Genomic DNA, 21,590 nt, shown 5'->3' on the forward strand with positions numbered 1-21,590 from the left:
TTATTAATTCTAATATTTAATCTGTTAATCTGTTGCTTTTGTTTTCTAGGTACAAGATGACATCGCCCTCAAAGAATGAGAGGTTTGTGTTTTGTCTACTAATTAATCTCCTATGGCTCTTTCTTCAGTTTGGGCCAGGACTTCCAGTTTTATAGTAAGGGTTTGCATTAATAATATACATTTTTGTGTTGTTCACAAACGTAAAGAGAATGAAGTCAAAGGTTTCCACCAAACCTACTTGCCATAGATAGATTTGAACAATGTTTATGTTTATCCAGTAAGGACATTCCTTTCTCTTCCAGGTTTGTGAGCTGTCAAATCTTACCAAATACTTTTTCAGCATGTTTGGAGATAGCTGTGTGATTTCCTCCTGTGTCTATGAATGTGGTGAATTACACTGATTCTTTTTTTTTAAATTACAATTTTATTTATGTTGACTATCTTCAAAGTTGAAATAAAGAAAAATATAGAGAAAATCAGATTTTTAGGTTACAGTAAAAAGATCCGATATATACCTACTTAATTTCTAGAATTATTTCTTTAAGGACATATGTAAATGTATAGGTCTGTGGACAGCAGTCCATTAAATTAATTACCACAGTGCTGTAAATTATAGTCTCAAATCAGTTTACTTTCTTAAACTGAGAAGATCAAGAATATTCCATTACATAAGAGTTCTGCCATTTAAAAACCTTTAACACAAATTTATTTTCTTTATTCAAGCAGACTTTTATCTAGAGTCAGTTCAGTTTGATGAATTAGTTTTAATGCACTGTTGATTTGGGCACCGAACATTTTAGTTGCAGATTTTGCTCCTATATTTGTAACTGAGGTGAGCCTGTGATTTTCTCTTCTGGTGTCATCCTTATCTGATTTTGGAATCAAGAGTACAGATGACTTTTAAAATCAGTGGCATCTTACTCCTTCTTTTGCTTTCTGGAACAACTTGTGTAACAGTTGTATAAATGGAAATAGAAATTAACTATTTCTATTTCTATTAACTGGCTTCCCTGATAGCTCAGTTGATAAAGAATCCACCTGCAATGCAGGAGACCCTGGTTCAATTCCTGGCGTCAGGAGAAGGGATAGGCTACCCACTCCAGTATTCTTGGGCTTTCCTTGTGACTCAGCTGGTAAAGAATCTGCCTGCAACGCGGGAGACCCTGGTTCGATTCTATTAACTCATTGTGTCAATAGAAATAGAAATTAACTATTTCTTGAAAATTAGGTAGAACTCATCAGAGGAACTATCTGGAGCTGGGTTTAGGGGAGAGGTTCAGATGGTAAAGAATCTACCTGCAATGCAAGAGACCTGGGTTCAGTCCCTGGGTCAGGAAGATTCCCTGGAGAAGGGAATGGCAATCCACTCCAATATTCTTGCCTGGAGAATTCTATGGACAGAGGAGCCTGGCAGGCTATAGTCTATGGGGTCACAAAGAGTCAGACACGACTGAGCAATTTTCAAGGTCTTTAAAGACAATTTCAGTGTATTTAATATTATCACTCAATTCATGTTTTATTTCTTCTTGCTCCAATTTGACATTTTCTTGCCTCCCCCCACCTCTGGGAACATATCCACCCAGGTTCCCACATATTAAATTGTGTATATGCTTACAATATGCTTTTTATTATTTTTAAACCTGTTAGACTGTAGTTATTTTTCATTCTTTATTTTGACTATTTGCATCTTTTCTTTCTTTCTTTCTTTGTTGCTTGATCAACCTTGCTGGAGATTGTTTATTTTAATAATCTTTTAGAAGAATCAGCTTTTGGTTTTGTGAATCTTCTCTGTTGTTTTATTCTCCATTTGATTGATGTCTGCCACTACCTGCATTATTTCCTTCTATTATTGTTACAGTTTGTTCTGTTGGTCTTTTTTCAACTTCTTGAGTTGATAACTTCATCAATTTACTTTTAACTTGCTCATTTCCTGATGGTGGTGGTCGTGAGTTAGTTGTTCAATTGTGTCTGACTCTTTGCCACCTCTCAGACTATAGCCCTCCAGGATTCTCTGTCCATGGAATTCTCCAGGTAAAAATACTGGAGTAGGTTTCCATTCCCTTCTCCTGGAGGTTTTCCTGACCCAGGGATCGAACCACATCTCCTGCATTGCAGGGGAATTACTTACTGACTGAGCCACCAGCGAAACCTTATTTCCTGATAATGGTATTTAAAGTGATGAATGTCTCTTAAGATACTATTTTAGGTCTGTCTCATATTTTTGAGATGAAGTGTTTCCACCCTCATTTAGTTTAACATGTCTTAATTTATAACTTCCTTCTTAATTCTAGACTTTAATTGTTGTTTTGTAATTGTGTCGCACTGTGGTTAGAGAACACATTATATAAACATTAAATTCAGTTCAGTTCAGTCGCTCAGTCATGCCCAACTCTTTGCGATCCCATGGACTGTAGCACGCCAGGCCTCCCTGTCCATCACCAACTCCCGGAGTTTACTCAAACTCATGTCCATTGAGTCAGTGATGCCATCCAACCATCTCATCCTCTGTTGTCCCCTTTTCCTCCTGCCTTCAATCTTTTCCAGCATCAGGGTCTTTTCAAATGAGTCAGTTCTTCCCATCAGGTGGCCAAAGTATTGGAGTTTCAGCTTCAGCATCAGTCCTTCCAATGAATATTCAGGACTGATTTCCTTTAGGATGGACTGGTTGGATCTCCTTGCAGTCCAAGGGACTCTCAAGAGTCTTCTCCAACACCACAGTTCAAAAACATCGAACAGTATGAAAAGGCAAAAAGAAATTAATGTATGTAAACATCAATTTCTTATAACTTCTTTTATGATAAATACATACATATTTTTGTGTCTTAGATTTGGTTGAAAAGAACATGCATTATTTATTTGGTACTGCATTCTGCATACATCTAGTAGTTCAAGTTTATTAATGATACTGTGAAGGTCTTTGGTATCTGTGTTTTTTATTTTTAATTTAAAATTTTTGCCTACTGTGTCTATCATTTTCAGGAACAGGTGTGTTAAACTCTCCATTACTGTTGGTTTGCTGGTTTCTCTGCCATTCTGTCATTTGCTGCATCTCAGATTTTGAGGTTGTATTGTTTGATGCATATATGGTTGTAAGAGATATACCTTTTTATTCTATAGTGCCTTATACTAATATACAACTTATAAAACATCCTTCTTTGCTCCTTATGACACTATTTTCTTTAAATTCTTTTTCATCAGATATTGTATTTTATATCTTTGCTTTCTCCTGTATTTAACTGGCTTATCTTTTTCCATCCTTTCATTTTCAAGCTCCATGTATTGTTTTTCTCAAGTGCCTCTTACAAATAGCATGTTGTTACAAATGTCAAAGTCCAGGTCCGTGGGTGTGTGGGCCCAAGTAATTTGGGCAGAGTCAAGACTAAGTTCAGAGTGGAGACTCTCATATCATAGGCCATGAGTATCACTCCTCCTGCCACCATGACTCAGTCTGCCCCTTGGGTTGTGGAGAAGCGGCCCTGGAAAGGCCAATCCCTTGGGTTGACATCAGCACTGGAGGCTTGGAGGTGGAGACGGGGAAGTGATTGCTTGAGAGAGGCTGGCCAGTCTGTACACCTGTTCCCATCAGCCCCCACCTAGCAGGCTTTCGCCTTGTCCTGCTGGTACCCTAGTGTTGCATGAAATGAACCAAAGAAGGTCTCTGTGTGTTTCTGTTGTTCAGTCGCTTAGTCGCATCCAGCTCTGCGACCCCAGGGACTGCAGCACGCCAGGCTCCTCTGTCCTCTGCTGTTTCTTGAAGCATGCTCACGCTCATGTCCATCAAGTCAGTGATGCCATCCAACCATCTCATCCTCTGTCGTCCCCTTCTCCTCCTGCCCTCAGTCTTTCCCAGCATCAGGGTCTTTTCCAATAAGTCAGTTCTTTGCATCAGGTGGCCAAAGTATTGGAGCTTCAGCTTCAGCATCAGTCCTTCCAATGAATATTCAGGGTTGATTTCCTTTAGGATTGACTGGTTTGGCCTCTGTGTACCAGCCTCTAGAATGTTTATTTCCTCACTGCACTGTGAGACACACATTAGAGCCTCACAAAGCTCACTCCCAGACTCAATTTTTAAAAAATTTTCCTCTGTGGTAGAAGTTGCGTAACATAAAATATACTTTAACCATATTTAACTGTACAGTTCAGTGGCACTAAGTACATTCATGTTGTGCAACTCTCACCATCATCCATTTCCTGAATTTTTCACCTTCCTAAACTGAAACTCTATCTTACATATCCAATTATTTTTAAAAAATAGCCCCAATAAGCGAAATTTTATTAATTTAAAACCTACCTCTTTGTGAATCCTATGAAACCTCACCTGACAGCTCTTACCTCTCAATAAGATAGGGCCGGTATCAATAGTTATTAACATAATGCCCTAGATCTCCACTGGCTTTCAGAATTCTCTGATGCAGAGCCTCTCTGTCCCCACCTAGACATGTACGCTCCCTCCCTCCTGAGTTCCCCTGCCCTACTGAGGAGGGATCAGACTAGCTTCTGCCTGAGGGACCTTCCCTGCTGTCAAAGCATCACAAGATAAGGCTTGTGTGTGTAACTGCCACCTTGTGCTCATCTCTTTTTCCTGGTATGTGTGTGCACTCAGTCTTGTCCAACTCTTTGCAATTCCCTGGGGTTTCCAGGACTTTGGGGGACACCAGGCTACCTAGAGATCTTGGCAGGTTTATCTTTCTAACTCCCCATCCAAAACATAATGCACAATTATGAGGAGTTTCCTTTAAAATGACTATTTGGGGGCAGCCAACAAAAGACATTAAATACTCTTCATGACCTCACCAGGCTCGTCTGTCCATGGGGTTCTCCAGGCAAGAATACTGGTGTAGATGGCCATGTCCTCCTCCAGAGGATCTTCTTGACCCAGGGATCAAACGCTCATCTCTTGCACCTTCTGCATTGATAGGCAAGTTCTTTTCTACTAGCGCCAGGATCAGCCTCCAAGTCCCTCCAACTCCTACCTATACTTGTGGACCCTGTAACCAATGGAACAGGCAGCAGAGGCTGATTTCTACATTAAAGGGGCAGGTAGTGACTGTCAGGACAATGTTGGCAGAACTCAAGGAACTTATCTCTAAGTGGTCTTCTTGCTGCCACCTCTGACCATCTCCCACCCTAGAGGGGACCCTGCCCTGGGCCCCAGACATGAGTTTAAGAGTCTCTAGTCCCCATGGCTTCTCTGTCTTTCACAGGTGGTGGTAGAAACAAAACATGGTTCATGTCTTTGCTTGTTCTCTTGCTTTTACAAGTTAAATAAATTTCTTTTTATCATTATCAAAGTAATGCTTAGATGTTTTTTAAGTTGGAAATGAGTAGAAGAATTGTAAAAATGTTTATCACCAAAGACAAGCATAGTTAATGGTTGGGTGTATTGCCTTCAAATCTTTTTTTTAGTTCAGTTTTTGTCTTATAGTTATTAAGACCATGTGGTGCATTCAAAATTGTGCATCGTGACATTTAAGTCTATTTTTTCCTGTTTATAAAGGAATTGCATGCTCATCACAGAAAAACTGCTTCTTGGTAGTTTGTTGACTGTTCTCATCTGAAAAATATCCAAAGATTCAGGCCCATCATTATGAGTTTTGAAGATGCAGAAAATCACTGCTCTAGTTTTTGGCACTGAAAATGGCCATTTTGTTATTCTATGAATCTATGCTCTTTGTAGAGGGAGAAGAAAAATCTTATTTAGCTGTTCTTACATCAAAACTGCATAGAACTTGGGTGCTATTAGTGAGTGCCAGAACATATTTGTTGCCAGAACAACTTGTTGTTCATTGTTCAGTCGCTAAGCCATGTCCGACTCTTTGTCACCCTGTGGACTGCAGCCCACCAGACTTCCCTGCCCTTTAGTCCTCCACTATCTCCCAGAGTTTGCTCGAACTCAAGTCAATTGAGTTGGTGATGCCATTCAACCATCTCATCCTCTGTCTTCCCCTTCTCTCCCTGCCTTCAGTCTTCCCCAGCATTAAGGTCATTTCCAATGAGTAGAGAGGAGAAGGGCTGAAGGTGGAGTTAATTATGAATGGTCAATGATTTGACCAGTCAGGCCTCCATCAAATATCCAATATGACGGGGTTGAGAGGGCTTCCAGGTCTGTGGACACACAGAGGTGCTGGGACGGGGCCTCATCCAGAGAGAGCCTGAGAGCTCTGCCCCACCCCCACGCCTACCCCTGCCCGTTGTTTCCATCTGGCTGCTCCTAAGGTACACCTTCATGATAAATGGATAATAGGAAGCAAAGCAATTTCCTGGGTTTTGTCAGCCATTTCTCCAACAAATTATCAAACCCAAAAGGGGATGATGGGAGCCCCTGATTTATAGCCACTTGGTCAGAAGTACAGGTAATATTTTGGGACTTGTGATTGACATTTGATGTGTGGGCAGACTTGTAGGGCTGACCCCTTAACTTGTAAGGAATGCAGTAATGCCAGGCAGTTCATGTCAGAACTGAATTATAAGGTGTCCTATACCCCATCGGTATCTGGAGAGCTGCAGAATTGATTGGTGTGCAGAAAAAAGAAACAACACACATTTGTTGACAGTCCATGGAATTCTTCAGGCCAGAATACTGGAGTGGGTAGCCTTTCCCTTCTCCAGGGTATCTTCCCAAACCAGGGATCAAACTCAGGTCTCCTTCATTGCAGGTGGATTCTTTACCAACTGAGCTATCAGGGCAGAAGTGCTGTGAGTAAAAGAAAATGGATTTTTTCCCCTTAACTTGGTATCTTGGATGGCAGAGAGGTCAAACCAGTCAATCTTAAAAAAAATCTTAAAAGAAATCAACCCTGCATATTCATTGGAAGGACTGAAGCCAAAGCTTCAATACCTTGCCCACCTGATGCGAAGAGCCGACTCTGACGTCTGGAAAGATTGAAGGCAGAAGGAGAAGAGGGCAGCAGAGGATGAGATGGTTAGATAGCATCATATGAACTTGGGCAAACTCTGGGAGGTGGTGAGGGACAGAGAAGCCTGGCATGCTGTAGTCCATGGGGTCACAAAGAGTCGGACATGACTTGGCGAACTGAACAACAAACATTTGGTATCTGACCACTCTGAACATCTGATCAAGTCCCTCCCACACCCCAATTTAGATATCTTAATCACCCTGGCTTGCCTCCAGCAAAAATTTTATCAAGTGTATTTGACCAGAATCTCTCTTACTTCTAATGCTTTCTCTTAGTAATTTTCCATCTACTGATCCCACCCTGCTCCTTGCCTCCTAAATAGTCTGCCTCACTCTTCTTTAACAAATGTCATGAATAATTTTACTTTAACATAACCTGCCATGCCTTTATAATTAGAGTGTATTTAAAGAGCTGGTTAGAATTCCTCTGCCCAAATGATTATGAATTTTCTATATATAAAACTGTAGATCTATTTTTTCTACCTTCTCTGGAAAGGCAAATCATGCCGTAATACAGAGGCTGCAATCAATGTGAAACAAATCATTGTTTAATTAATACACTCTTTAGTTTGGATCAACTCTTTATTGTAACTTCCTCATATGACCCACAGGAAGTTTCTATGTTCCTTGCTTTGCAGTAAAGTGAAATTACATGCAAATCTAGCTGGAACCATGTTGAAACTTGTACTTGGCAATCCAATGAAAGCCCATTGAAAAAGATCTCTATCTCTTTGTGAGAAACATATGTCAGAAATTTACATCCTGCTGCTGTGAACCCTTTTGGTCAGTTGACCAACTTAGTATGAGCTTAAAACTAAAACACTCCATCTGTCAAAAGCTTTGAAGAATGACTTTCCCTGCCACTAGCTAAAAGAAAAATGGTGCAAGAGTTTCTTTATATAGTTGTTCTTGATATAAATTAGACTTACGTGAGAAAAGGATGCTTAAATCTATATTCCAAATAATACAGCAGAGGATTACAAGGCAGACTGTGCAGACTGGAGCAGAATCCTCAGCTATTTTTACTACCGATGAATTGCTTGAGAGAAAATGTCTTCCTGTTCCCTCTCTCTTTCTCAATATATCTCCCTCACTCCCTGCCTTCTGCCCCCAACCTCTCTCCTTCCCACATATTCACAAAACTGCATGTCCACACAGAAAAACACATGGTAGCTTCAAGTTTAAGGAATCCATCCCTTGAACTTGAGCATTTCAATCAAAGTTATCCAGCCTCATTTTCCTTCAATTAAATGCATTTTTCTGGCACAAAAAGACTCGCAGAAATAAAGACCATGGGCTCAAAGTTTGCTTCCAGGTCTACTCTTTACATTTCTAAAAGGACCATTGGAATATATGTGTTCTTAGTCACTCAATCGTGTCCAATTCTTTGCGACCCTATGGACTGTAGCCCATCAAGCTCCTCTGGACATAGAGATTCTCCAGGTAAGAATACTGGAGTGGGTTGCCATGCCCTCCTCCAGGGGATCTTCCCAGTCCAGAGATCAGATTCAGGTCTCCTGCATTGTAGGCAGATTTTTTTTTTTTACCATCTGAGCTACCAGGGAAGCTTGGTTTATATATAAACAGGACAGATCTGTGTGCTTGTTGGAAGTCAAGAGGAAGGGCCTGCTTGGAGAACCAGATGACACAGAACCGGTCTTCATGTTGCCTCAGTGTTCATTCCTGTTTGGTCACTCTAACAAAGTACTGTGGGCTGGGTGGCTCATAGCATCAGGTAAGAGTCTTCTGTCACAGATCTGGAGGCTTTGTGGGGCGATCCGTTCCAAGCCTGTCTTTCATCTTCTGGTGGATGTCAGGAATCCTCAACATTCCTTGGCTTGTGGCTACATCATCCCCTTCTCTGCATCCAGTCATCACACGGTGTCCTCCCTAAGAATCTGTCTCCAAATTTCCTTCCTATAAGGACATCAGTCACTGGATTAGCACCCACTTAACCCAGTATAACCTTATCAACTTGGTTATATCTGCTAGGATGCTATTTCCAAATAAGGTCATGGGTTCTGGATTAGATATGGATTTTGGAGAGGCAATATACAACCCAGAACATAGTGCACAGAAGGAGAATTTAAAAGGAATGGTCATGGTGTCCTCTCAAACATCCGTCTCACCACTGGGAGGAGCCACCTGGTTTAGCTGATACCATTTCTATATTCATGGGTTAGGACAATCTTATAGTCTCTCATCCTACTTGCCACAGTGATTGGCTCAGGAGTCAGCAAAGCATACTCCTCAGTCAGTAATTAGATCTAAGGGCAGATGAATGACCCACAATGGTCCCTTGAAGAGGAAGCCAGGACGTATATTTGACGGTTGAGGATAGAGAAGTCTTTTTCTCTCCCTGCCTATTTTGTTTCTTCTGGTATTTCAGTAATGTTTTTGATGTTAAAAAAAAATACACTTTGACTATAGAAAACAGAGAAAAGTACCAGAACTATTAGAACTACTCTTAGTTTTGCCAACATTATAATCAACATTATGAAATCCTCTTTAACTTTTTCATAACGTTCACACACTATGTTTTATTTGTGAGCTTTATTGAGATATATTTGACATAAAATATTGTGTAAGTTTAAGATGTACAGTGTGGTGATTTCATATGTGTGTATATTGTGACATGATTACCATGATAGGATTAGTTAACCCTCCATCACCTTATCACTATTTTGTGTGTGTGGTGAGACCATTTAAGAATTACTCTCTTAGCAACTTTCAAGTATATAATACAGTATTGTTAACTATACTCACCATTTTAAACATTACATCCTCAGAACATATTCATCTTTAGTCACTAAGTCCTGTCCAGCTCTTTTGTAACCCCATGGACTGTAGCCCGCCAGGCTCCTCTGTCCATGGGATTTCCCAGGCAAGAATACTGGAGTGGGTTGCCATTTCCTTCTCCAGGGGATATTTCCGACCCAGAGATCGAACCCAAGTCTTCTGCTTGGCAGGCAGATGCTTTACCACTGGGCCACCTGGGAAGCCCTATATTTATTTTATAACTGGGTGTATGTACTTTTTGACTGGCATTTCTCTTTTCCCCCAACTCCTCAGCCTCTGGTAACCACCTTTCTACTCTCTGTTTCTATGAGTTCAGCTTTTTTAGATTCCACATATAAGTGACAACACAGTATTTGTCTTTCTCTGACTTATTTCTCTTCTCATAATGCCCTCAGGGAGCACCCACGTTGGCACGAGTAATGGGGTTTGTTTCTTTACCACAGTGCAATATACTCCACTGTGTTTATACACCTTATCTTCTTTATCCATTCATCTGTTCATGAACACTTAAGTTGGCTTTTATGAAAATCCTCAGTGGACAAGGGTGTAGATAGCTCTTTGAGATCCTGATTTCATTTCCTTTGGATATATACCCAGAAGTGGAATTGCTGGATCATATGGCAGTTGTATTTTTTTTTGTATATGCAATTTTATTTACTCATTGTCTGTGCTGAGTTTTCGTTGCTGCACAGGCTTTTCTCTAGTTGTGTAGGGAGGGTCTACCCTCTAGGTGAGGTACTCGGGTCTCTCATTGCAGTGGCTTCTTGTTGTAGACCACAGGTCCTAGGGCATGCGGGCTATAGTAGTTGCAACTTCCGGCTGCAGCAGTTACGGCTTCCGGGCTCTAGAGCACAGAGTCAGTAGCCGTGATGCATGGACTTTGTTGCTCTGTGGCTTGTGGGATTTTCCCGGACCAGGGATAGAACCCATGTCTCCTGCATTGGCTGGTGGATTCTTTACCACTGAGCCACCAGGGAAGCCTTGGCAGTTGTGTTTTTAATTTTTGGAGGAACCTCCATGTTTGATTTGCTTTGGCCAATGCAAATAAAGTGGGCTGGGTGCAGCAGATGCCCAGCATGTGCATTTGGGCTTCTGCTGGCACCTCTGTGCTACTGCATCACCCAAGGAGACTTAGGACTCAGCTGACCTGTGGCTCTTGGGAGGAGGATGAGACACACGCCGGGCAGAGCCACCCCAGAGCCTATTCAGCTGAGCCTGGGCTAACTCCCAGCTGACCTACGGACTCTGTGATTGTTTGTTATTCAGAATTAAGGACACAATCAACTGATACATAGCAAGTGTGGGCTTGAGTGGGGCTGATGTTGAATTTCAGGGCACTTCATGTCACATGTGAGAGTTTTGTATTTGTTTCCAGAGAGTTCCAACATTGGGCAGAAGCCCAGACACAGACTTGGGTTAAAGTGCCCTTGGGAATCTAGGAAAAAGGAACTGGTAAGCCGTAGAAAGGCCATCAGGATCCAGCCAAGTGTAATGGGAGCTGATAAAAACCAGTGTAGCAAAGAGACTGGGGAGTGGACCTGGGACCACGTGGGAAGCCTGCTGCGTTAGCTGGGCTACCCAGAAGGCACTGCAGGAAGACCAGAATCTCGTGGCCTGCGTGTGTCTGAGGCGGGGCCTGACGCCCTGGAGGGAAGCTTGCTTACAGGAACAACGTGGGTCCAGATCACATCATCCTTTGGGACAGGTGTACGTCCAGCACTGCTAAGGATGGATGAAGACTTCCGGAGGATGCAGCCTCCAGGTGAGAGCTTCAGGCCCTGAGAAGTGGCAGCAGGCAGACCAGATTGTGAATGATCATGTTTGCAGTGTTATCAGAACGTCTTCTTAATCTTCCCAACAAGTAGGTATGTAGATCAGGAACCCATGCCACGAACTCCAGTGGTCCCCAACCTTTTTGGCACAGGGACCAGTTTTGTGGAAGACAGTTTTTCCACAGACCAGGGTAGGAACAGAGGGGAAATGTTTTCCAGATAATTCAAGCATATTACATTTACTGTGGACTTTTTTTTTTTTTTTTTAATATCAGCTCCACCTCAGATCATCAGGCATTAGATCCTGGAGGTTGGGACCCTGATGTAGACTAAATGATTTACTCAAGGTCACACAAACAGAAAAGACACAACCAGGATTCACTTTTGAATTCTTCCCTGTGTAGGGGAGAGCCTGACTCACACCATATGTACCTGAATTCTGTTCTTTGGCCTGTTCCAGGTTTTTACTTTAGCCATTAAGAGTATCTAGTGAGTTCCTTTGGTTATATTCTTCTTTCTTATCTAGATTTTTGGGTAGGATGGCCATACATGTATTCAACATTACAAGGTACATTCCGTGTTCCTCTTTACGTTTATAGGTTGGCATTTTTCAAACTGACTCCAGGTTTTGCTGAATTTATTTGGGATGGAATGAGTTGCTCTGGGTGCACAGACCAACCAAGATTTTGGACACGGAGTGAACCCCAAACTCTGGGAGCCCAACCAACTACTGCTGGGTTCAGTAAGACTTGGTAGGTACCCTTCTGTGGCCACATTTCCCAGTCTTCCTCTCCTCCAGCTGCAGAACATAATGGCAAGACTGAGGGGATGGCTTGTTTTTGGAGATTGTGTTCTTAAACTCCACTTTGTTTTTTCAGGTTAATGGGTCACCATGCCTTTGTGACACATAGTTACTTTCTGTTGCCATTAGCTACCAATGCTAAAGGTAAGAGTCAAACTGCGGGATACTAATAGAATTTTTAAAGAAGTAATCCATGCAACTCCACATCTCAAGACGGAAATTCCTAGGTTCGTACATGTGGCAGCCTGGTGGTGTCTGCGCGGCTGTGGTCGCCACACGCGCATGCTCTATGGACCGCCTGCTCCACGCGGCAGGATGACACACTCGTTGTGTCTGGAACACACATATCTGAAGTATAAATTTTCTGCTCAAAAGCATGTTTTAATAGGCTTTGTTGTATTTTGTTGGCTACTAATTCAAACACTTGTACGGCTTTAATAGTCAGTGATTAATTCCAGGTTCCTCTTCATGTGGGAATTACTCAAAGCTCCTCTCAAAACCAGGCTGCATTAATCAGAGTGACTCACCTTTTCACTATTCCAGAGCTAATAACGGGGATTATGCAGGTGGTACTCCAGGAAATGAGTGAGAGTGAGATAAGCTGGCAAGCCACTTCTGCTGGACTTCTTTTCAGTTTGAAAAAGTTTTCTCATACGTGTTTTTTCTTCCAGGGAAGGATGATAGTATTTCCACTTCTTTTTTAAAGAAACCATTAGTTTTTTTATAGGAAAAAACTGCAAATAATAAATATACAGCCTGATGGATTTTAGCATTGACAATCGCTTGATGTATCCATTACCCAGAGCAGGAATTAGAACAACATCAGCACCCTACAAGCCCCTTCTGCCCCTAGTTTCTTTTTTATCAGCTTTGTTGAGTTACAATCAGCAAAAATTATACACATTTATGGCATACAATGTGATGTTTTGATATATGTGCCTGCCCAAGTCGCTCAGTCGCATCTAATTTTTTAAGACTCTTTGAACTGTAGCCCACAAGTTTCCTCTGTCCATGGGATATTCCAGGCAAGAATACTGGAGTGAGGTTACCATTTCATCCTCCAGGGGATCTTCCCAACCCAGAGATCGAACCTACGTCTCATGCATCTCCTGCTTTGCAGGCAGATTCTTTACCACTGAGCCATCAGGGAAGCCCCTTTGTTACATGTATACATTGTGAAATATTGACCACAATCAAGCTAATTAACATATCCATCACCTCATATAGTTACCTCTCTTCTTTTGTGTGAGAACGTTTAAGATCTGTTCTCTTGGCAGATTTCAAATATACCATACTGTATTATTAACATTAGTCACCATGCTGCACCTTAAATCTCCAGACTTATTTATCCCATGTAACTGAAACTTAGGGCCCTTCAGACAGCAACTCCCCAATCCTCCCCTCTCCTCTTCCCCAGTCCAAGCACTGTTCCAAACTCTGCTTCTATGAGTTAGACTTCTCAAGTTTCTGCATGTAAGTGAGATCACACTGTTTTTGTCTTTCTGTGCCTGGCTTGTTTCACTTGGCTTAATGTCCTCTGGGATTTTCTATGTTGTCACAAATGACAGGATTTCCTTCTTTTTAAAAGTCAAATAATATTCCGCTGTGTATATATCAGTATATACCACATCTTCATCCATTCATCCATTGATGGACACATGTTGTTTCCATGTCTTGGCTGTTGTGAGTAATGATTCAATAAACATGGGTGTGCAGACATCTCTTTGAGATACTGATTTTATTCCTTTAGGGTATGTACCCAACCCACTAAAGTATTCTTGCACGTGAAATCCCGTGGACAGAGAGGAGCCTGGCAGGCTACAGCCTCTGGAGACACAAAAGAGACAGATAGAACTTAGAGACTAAGCGGCAACAGCACATACCTAGAAGTAGATTGCTGAATCACATGTCCTCTAATTCCTGACTTCATACATGAGTTTTGCCTATATTTAAAGTTTATATAAATGAAACCATAGACTATATATGCTTTTGTCTGTTACTACTCTTTTCGTCACTGTTAGGTTTGGGAGTTTCACCCATATTGTTATAATTAGCAATTGTTTATTCATTTTCATTGCTGTATAATATTCCACAAAACCCACTGTTTGTTTATCATTAATTCTGTCCCTAATGACTAATGACACAGACTCATGTTTCAAGTAGTTATCAGCCATTTATCCAGTAACTTTTGTCCAATTTTCTGGGGGTTTTTTTGTTTGTTTTTTAAGAGCATTTTGTTTAAAACTTTTAATATTTTATTAAACAAGCTGTTTAATCTGTAAAAAAAAAGTTGCAAGAAGTATCTAATAGATGCCCATATATCTCCTCTTCTTGATTCATCAGTTGTTAGCAATTTGCCCCATTTGTTCTATCTATCTATAATATCTATGACCTTTTCATGTATCATTTGAGAGTAAGTTATAGACATTATAAGTCTTCATCTCTTCATCTCTAAATACTTCAAGTCTTCATCTCTAAATACTTAAGTATGGATGCCTAAGACACAAAATTATTTTCTTTCAAAATCACAATATTGTTAAATGCAGGGAATTTAGCATTTTTTATTGCTATTATATGGCATATAGCTCAACTGGAATTCCATCACCTCCACTAGCTTTGTTTATAGTGATGCTTCCTAAGGCCCACTTGACTTTGCATTCCAGGATGTCTGGCTCTAGTTGAGTGATCACACCATCATGATTATCTGGGTCATGAAGATCTTTTTTGTATAGTTCTTCTGTATATTCTTGCCACCTCTTCTTAATATCTTCTGCTTCTGTTAGGTCTCATACCATTTCTGTTCTTTATTGAGCCCATCTTTGCATGAAATATTCCCTTGGTATCTCTAATTTTCTTGAAGAGATCTCTAGTCTTTCCCATTCTGTTGTTTTCCTCTATTTCTTTGCATTGATTGCTGAGGAAGGCTTTCTTATCTCTCCTTGCTATTCTTTGGAACTCTGCATTCAAATGGGTGTATCTTTCCTTTTCTCCTTTGCTTTTCGCTTCCCTTCTTTTCACAGCTATTTGCAAGGCCTCCTCAGACAACCATTTTGCCTTTTTTGCATTTCTTTTTCTTGGGGATGGTCTTGATTCCTGTATCCTGTACAACATCATGAACCTCTGTCCATAGTTCATCAGGCTCTCTGTCTATCAGATCTAGTCCCTTAAATCTATTTCTCACTTCCACTGTATAGTTATAAGGTATTTGATTTAGGTCATACCTGAATGGTCTAGTGGTTTTCTCCACTTTCTTCAATTTAAGTCTGAATTTGGAAATAAGGAGTTCATGATCTGAGCCACAGTCAGCTCCCGGTCTTGTTTTTGCTGACTGTATAGAGCTTCTCCATCTTTGGCTGCAAAGAATATAATCAATCTGATTTCAGTATTGACCATCTGGTGATGTCCATGTGTAGAGTCTTCTCTTGTGTTGTTGGAAGAGGGTGTTTGCTATGACCAGTGCGTTCTCTTGGCAGAACTCTATTAGCCTTTGCCCTGCTTCATTCTGTACTCCAAGGCCAAATTTGCCTGTTACTCCAGGTGTTTCTTGACTTCCTACTTTTGCATTCCAGTCCCCTATAATGAAAAGGACATCTTTTTGAGTGTTAGTTCTAAAAGGTCTTATAGGTCTTCACAGAACCATTCAACTTCAGCTCTTTCAGCATTACCCACAGGGGCATAGACTTGGATTACTGTGCTAATTGAATGGTTTGCCTTGGAAATGAACAGAGATCATTCTGTTGTTTTTGAGATTGCCTCCAAGTACTGCATTTCGGACTCTTTTTTTTTACTATGATGGCTACTCCATTTCTTCTAAGGGATTCCTGCCCACAGTGGTAGATATAATGGTCATCTGAGTTAAATTCCCCCATTCCAGTCCAGTAAAAGATGATGCTGTGAAAGTGCTGGACTCAAGATGCCAGCAAATTTGGAAAACTCAGCATCAGTTTTCATTCCAGTCCCAAAGAAAGGCAATGCCAAAAAATGCTCAAACTACCACACAATTGCACTCATCTCACACACTAGTAAAGTAATGCTCAAAATTCTCCAAGCCAGGCTTCAGCAATATGTGAACTGTGAACTTCCAGATGTTCAAGCTGGTTTTAGAAAAGGCAGAGGAACCAGAGATCAAATTACCAACATCCTCTGGATCATCGAAAAAGCAAGAGAGTTCCAGAAAAACATCTATTTCTGCTTTACTGACTATGCCAAAGCCTTTGACTGTGTGGATCACAACAAACTGTGGAAAATTCTGAAAGAGATGGGAATACCAGACCACCTGACCTGCCTCTTGAGAAACCTGTATGCAGGTCAGGAAGCAACAGTTAGAACTGGACATGGAACAACAGACTGGTTCCAAATAGAAAAAGGAGTACATCAAGGCTGTATATTGTCACCTTGCTTATTTAACTTACATGCAGAGTACATCATGAGAAACACTGGGCTGGAAGAAGCACAAGCTGGAATCAAGATTGCCAGGAGAAATATCAATAACCTCAGATATGCAGATGACACCACCCTTATGACAGAAAGTGAAGAACTAAAGAGCCTCTTGATGAAAGTGAAAGAGGAGAGTGAAAAAGTTGGCTTAAAGCTCAACATTCAGAAAACTAAGATCATGGCATCTGGTCCCATCACTTCATGGCAAATAGATGGAGAAACAGTGGCTGACTTTATTTTTCTGGGCTCCAAAATCACTGCAGATGGTGATTGCAGCCATGAAATTAAAAGATGCTTACTCCTTGGAAGGAAAGTTATGACAAACCTAGACAATATATTAAAAAGCAGAGACATTACTTTGTCAACAAAGGTCCATCTAGTCAAAGCTATGGTTTTTCCAGTGGTCATGTATGGATGTGAGAGTTGGACTATAAAGAAAGCTGAGCGCCGAAGAATTGATGCTTTTGAACTGTGGTGTTGGAGAAAACTCTTGAGAGTCCCTTGGACTGCAAGGAGATCCAACCAGTCCATCCTAAAGGAGATCAGTCCTGGGTGTTCATTGGAAAGACTGATGCTGAAGCTGAAACTCCAATACTTTGGCCACCTGATGTGAAGAGCTGACTCATTTGAAAAGACCCTGATGCTGGGAAAGATTGAAGGCAGGAGAAGGGGACGACAGAGGATGAGATGGTTGGATGGCATCACTGACTCAGTGGACATGAGTTTGGGTGGACTCTGGGAGTTGGTGATGGACAGGGAGGCCTGGCGTGCTGCGGTTCATGGGGTGCCAAAGAGTCAGACATGATTGAGTGGCTGAACTGATATGTCATACAATCCATATTAAATTTTCACCAGTTGTCCGAGTAATGTCTCTGTAAAAGCATTTTCCCCTAATCTAGGATCGCATATTGCATTTAGTTGTCATGTACCTTTAGTCTCTTTTAATCTGAATAAAGATTTTATTATCATTTAATCATAAGGATATCCTTATTAGATAATATAGAATATCTTTATTATATATTATTCTGTAATAATATTAATATCTTTATTATAATAAATAATCTGTATCTTTAGTTTTATTTTGCATGGTACTGTTTTGAAGAATAGAGACTAGTTTTTTTGTAGAATATGTTCTAGATGTAGATATTTCTAGTTGCTTCTTTAGGATTAAGTTCAAGGTATTTCTTCTTCTCAGAATATTTCAGAATTGATGCCTTCTCCTAAAATGGATAAATTAGTAGCCATAGTCACAGTTCTCATTTTATCCTGATTTCACTGAGTGCCTCAAGTGAATCACCAACTGTGATCATGACCATTGTTTTAAAATAATTGTTCTTAATCTGTGAGGCAAGAATCTGTTCAGCCCTGATTTTCAAAAAGTTATATCTGAAAAGGTAACTGAAACATATCAAATGCATTTCAACACCTTTTGAAAGGGCTACATATATTTTTTCTTTTTGAATATTAATATAATGCATTATTTACATTTTATCCCATTCCTCGGGTAAATTCTATATAATCTATGTGTATGTGTGCGTGTATGTGTGTTCAGATTTAGAACATAGGTGTGTAGCAGGATTTTTACTTAGAATCTTTATACTCTTGCCAAATATGAAGCTGCTTTATAGTTGCCATACTTGCTGGTCAAATGTTAAAATCAAGTTTAGTTAGCATTTCACAGATTTTCTATTTATTATCATTGCAATTTGTTTTAAAGGATGATTAAAACCAAAGTCTGTAAGGAACAATTGTTTGCAAACTTCTACAATATTCTTTGATTGTTAGTCTTGTTATTTAAAAATTTGCCCAAGATATTTCTTTTCACATTTTCAAGTTTATCACTGAAAAACTTTGCTAAGTAGACTCATATTTAAGAAAGTGTCATATATTTTTATAATAACTTACAAATTTCTATTTTATTTCTTTATATTTTGGATTTTAAAAAATTAGATTTGATAAAGTTTTGACTATTTTGTTAATTTATAAAAGGAAACATCCCTTGGTCATATTTATGGATTCCCATCTTTTTTCCAATTAATTAGTTTTTGCTGTATTTTTTATTCTTCTCTAGGTGTCCTTAGGACTAATTTTGGCTAAAAACAGAAAAGAAAACCTGAAGTGAATTTTTAGAAAATGTGCCTTTCTTTCTGATTATCTTAGTGGCAATGACACATGCTATTTTGAAATGGTGTGTTCTCATTTTCCTTCTCCTCTAAGTAGCTCACCATTGTATATTTTTATTTATTTCTTACTCCTACAGGTTTTTAGGCAAGTGACTTCACCTCTATGTATTTATTAAAACTTTTTATTTTGTATTGGGGTACAGCCGATCAACGATGTTGTGATAGTTTCAGATGAACATTGAGGGGACTCAGCCATACGTATACATGTACCCGTTCTCTCCCAAAGCCCCCTCCCCTCCAGGCTGCCACATAACATGGCAGACTTCCCTGTGCTCTACGGGAGGTCCTTGCTGGTTATCCATTTTAAATGGGTATCCAGGCTGTACAGGCAACTGTAAGTTCTTTCTCTAAGGAGATTTCTGAGTGACTTGGTACTTTCTTTTGAGCCCATATTATTAGTTTGTAGGTTTATTGTGTCATGGCTAAAAAAAAAAAAGTGTCTAGAACACTCCTTTGGGGAATACATGAGCTCTGTAGAAGGAGGCATATAATCAAGTTTTAAAATTTCATGGATATTAAAAACGAGAAATAAAGCTTATTTATTTGTAAAAAAAATCATGGCATGTCTATAAATTTCTTATTAATTACATTGAGCAAATCTCTTGTGTCAATATTTGTGTTTGCCGTCTTCTGAGCTGACAATATTGCTTTAAAATCTTACAATTGCTCTTCTGTTCAATGTCCTTTGCAATTACAATAATTTTTGCTTTATTCGGCTTAAGCCAGCATGTAAAGCTCCACCATCATTATCTTCTCGTATTGGATTGGGTTTTGTGTCCAGTGAAAATGGCCCTATTTGCCCCATTACATAGTATTTACTTAGAATTCAATTTCTTGGCAATTCTGTTTCTATTTCTTCTCTTCATGTGCTGATATTTGCACGCTATGTATTAGTCCATCTTTTTCTCTTTCCCTGTCCTTGTGTCCCCCCTTGGGTATTTTTGTAAGCAGCACACCAGGGAGAATCTCCATATTTTAATAAGTGGGTCTAATCCGTTTCTTGTCCCTCTGCCTGTCGCGTTTTGTGCTCTCAGCTTTGATGCTCCTCGCTGCTCTCTTTCTCATCTGCCCTTTGCCTTAGAGAAATATGTTTTGCCTGCTCTTATTTTCTGAAATGGGTTTGAACTTTGACATTCTAAATGTAATCCTATCAGAGCAGTGCTTTCCAGAGCGCCTGGCGGAACACGAGCTTTGTGAGATGCTCTGTAGAAAAAAGACATCTGAGGTCAAACATCATGAACAAGGAGGCATTCTATGTGTCCCCCGCTTAAAGAGTCTTAAAGCACAGCAGCACAGCCAAGGCTCTGATAAGTCCTGCAGTGGTGCGGGGGGAGCCTGTTTTTGCTTTTCTCAAGTTACTTTTTAGGAGAGCTTAAAGAGGTGGCTCAGATGGTAAAGCGTCTGTCTACAATGCGGGAGACCCGGGTTCAATCCCTGGGTGGGGAAGATCTCCTGGAGAAGGAAATGGCAACCCACTCCAGTATTCTTGCCTGGAAAATCCCATGGACGGAGGAGCCTGGTGGGCTACAGTCCATGGGGTCGCAAAGAGTTGGACACGACTGAGCGACTTCACAAAGAGCCAGAACAACTGAGGACTCAGCACAGCACATATTCCACTGTCATAGCCTGAAGCCCTAAAGAAGATACTTTCCCAAATGTTGGTCAAATATGAATTTCTGATCCTATGTTGGTAGAGTGAGGAAGATTCCAGCGTAGGTAAGCTTCTCGCTCAGTAAACCCATCTGTCCTTAAGACTCAGGATTGCGGCTTGGTGCCCAGAGGAAGAGGGTGAGAGGGGCTCGTTGGGGAGTGAAGGGGACAATGTGAGCTAGAGGAGGTCCCCAGGATGCTTGAACGGGGGAGGAGGCCCTGCAGCGTGGGAGGGAGGAAGAGGGGAGGAGCGGAGGGCCAGGAGGGAAAAGTCCGATTCCTGCCCCCCCTCGGGCTGAGCTCTCATGGGGACTAGAAAAGGATGGAGACCCTCAAAACGCCAGAGTCAGAGTGGACGCAGGGGGCTTTCGTCCCAGTTCCTCTTTGGGGTTCGCACAGACCGGCTGGCCCATTTCCCCACAGCAGCAGGGAGCAGTCTGCCACATCTGGGCTGAGACCACTCTGAAGTCCAAAGGGATGCAGAAGACGGGGGCTGGGAGTCTGGAAGTTCCCACAGACAGGGGCGGGCAAGCCCCACAGCTGAGGTTGAGACCCTGAAACAGCGAGCACCAGTGGGGACCCCAGGGTGCCTGGCCAGGAGTGGGAGTGGACCCTGGACGTGGGGACAAAGAGGGCTTCCTCCCAGGAACTGAGACCTTAAGTCTAGGGACAAGGCAGCCCCCAGGGACCCCACAGAGAAAGAGCCAGGGAAATCAATTCCCTGGTCACACTTTCCTCCCCACTCCATCTCCTGCCAACATCCCCACTTATTGAACACAAACAGTAGCTGCTAGGCAAGGAGACATAAAGAAGGGGACCACTCAGGTCAGCTCTGCAGGATCCAGAGCAGAATGGGGAGGATGCAGACTCTGCAGGGCTTGTAGGTCTACTTGCCTTGCAGTTGCTGGTTGGGTTCAAGGACACCCTGGGGCAACACGGGAGTCAGTCGTGGGTTCAAACCCTCCCTCCCCCATGCTGTGAGGTCAAGTCCACTCTGCTCTCTACCCAGAGGTCAGCTTGCTGGGAGAAGG

This window comes from Odocoileus virginianus, unplaced genomic scaffold, assembly GCF_023699985.2.
Source record: "Odocoileus virginianus isolate 20LAN1187 ecotype Illinois unplaced genomic scaffold, Ovbor_1.2 Unplaced_Contig_4, whole genome shotgun sequence".
NCBI lineage: Eukaryota > Metazoa > Chordata > Mammalia > Artiodactyla > Cervidae > Odocoileus > Odocoileus virginianus.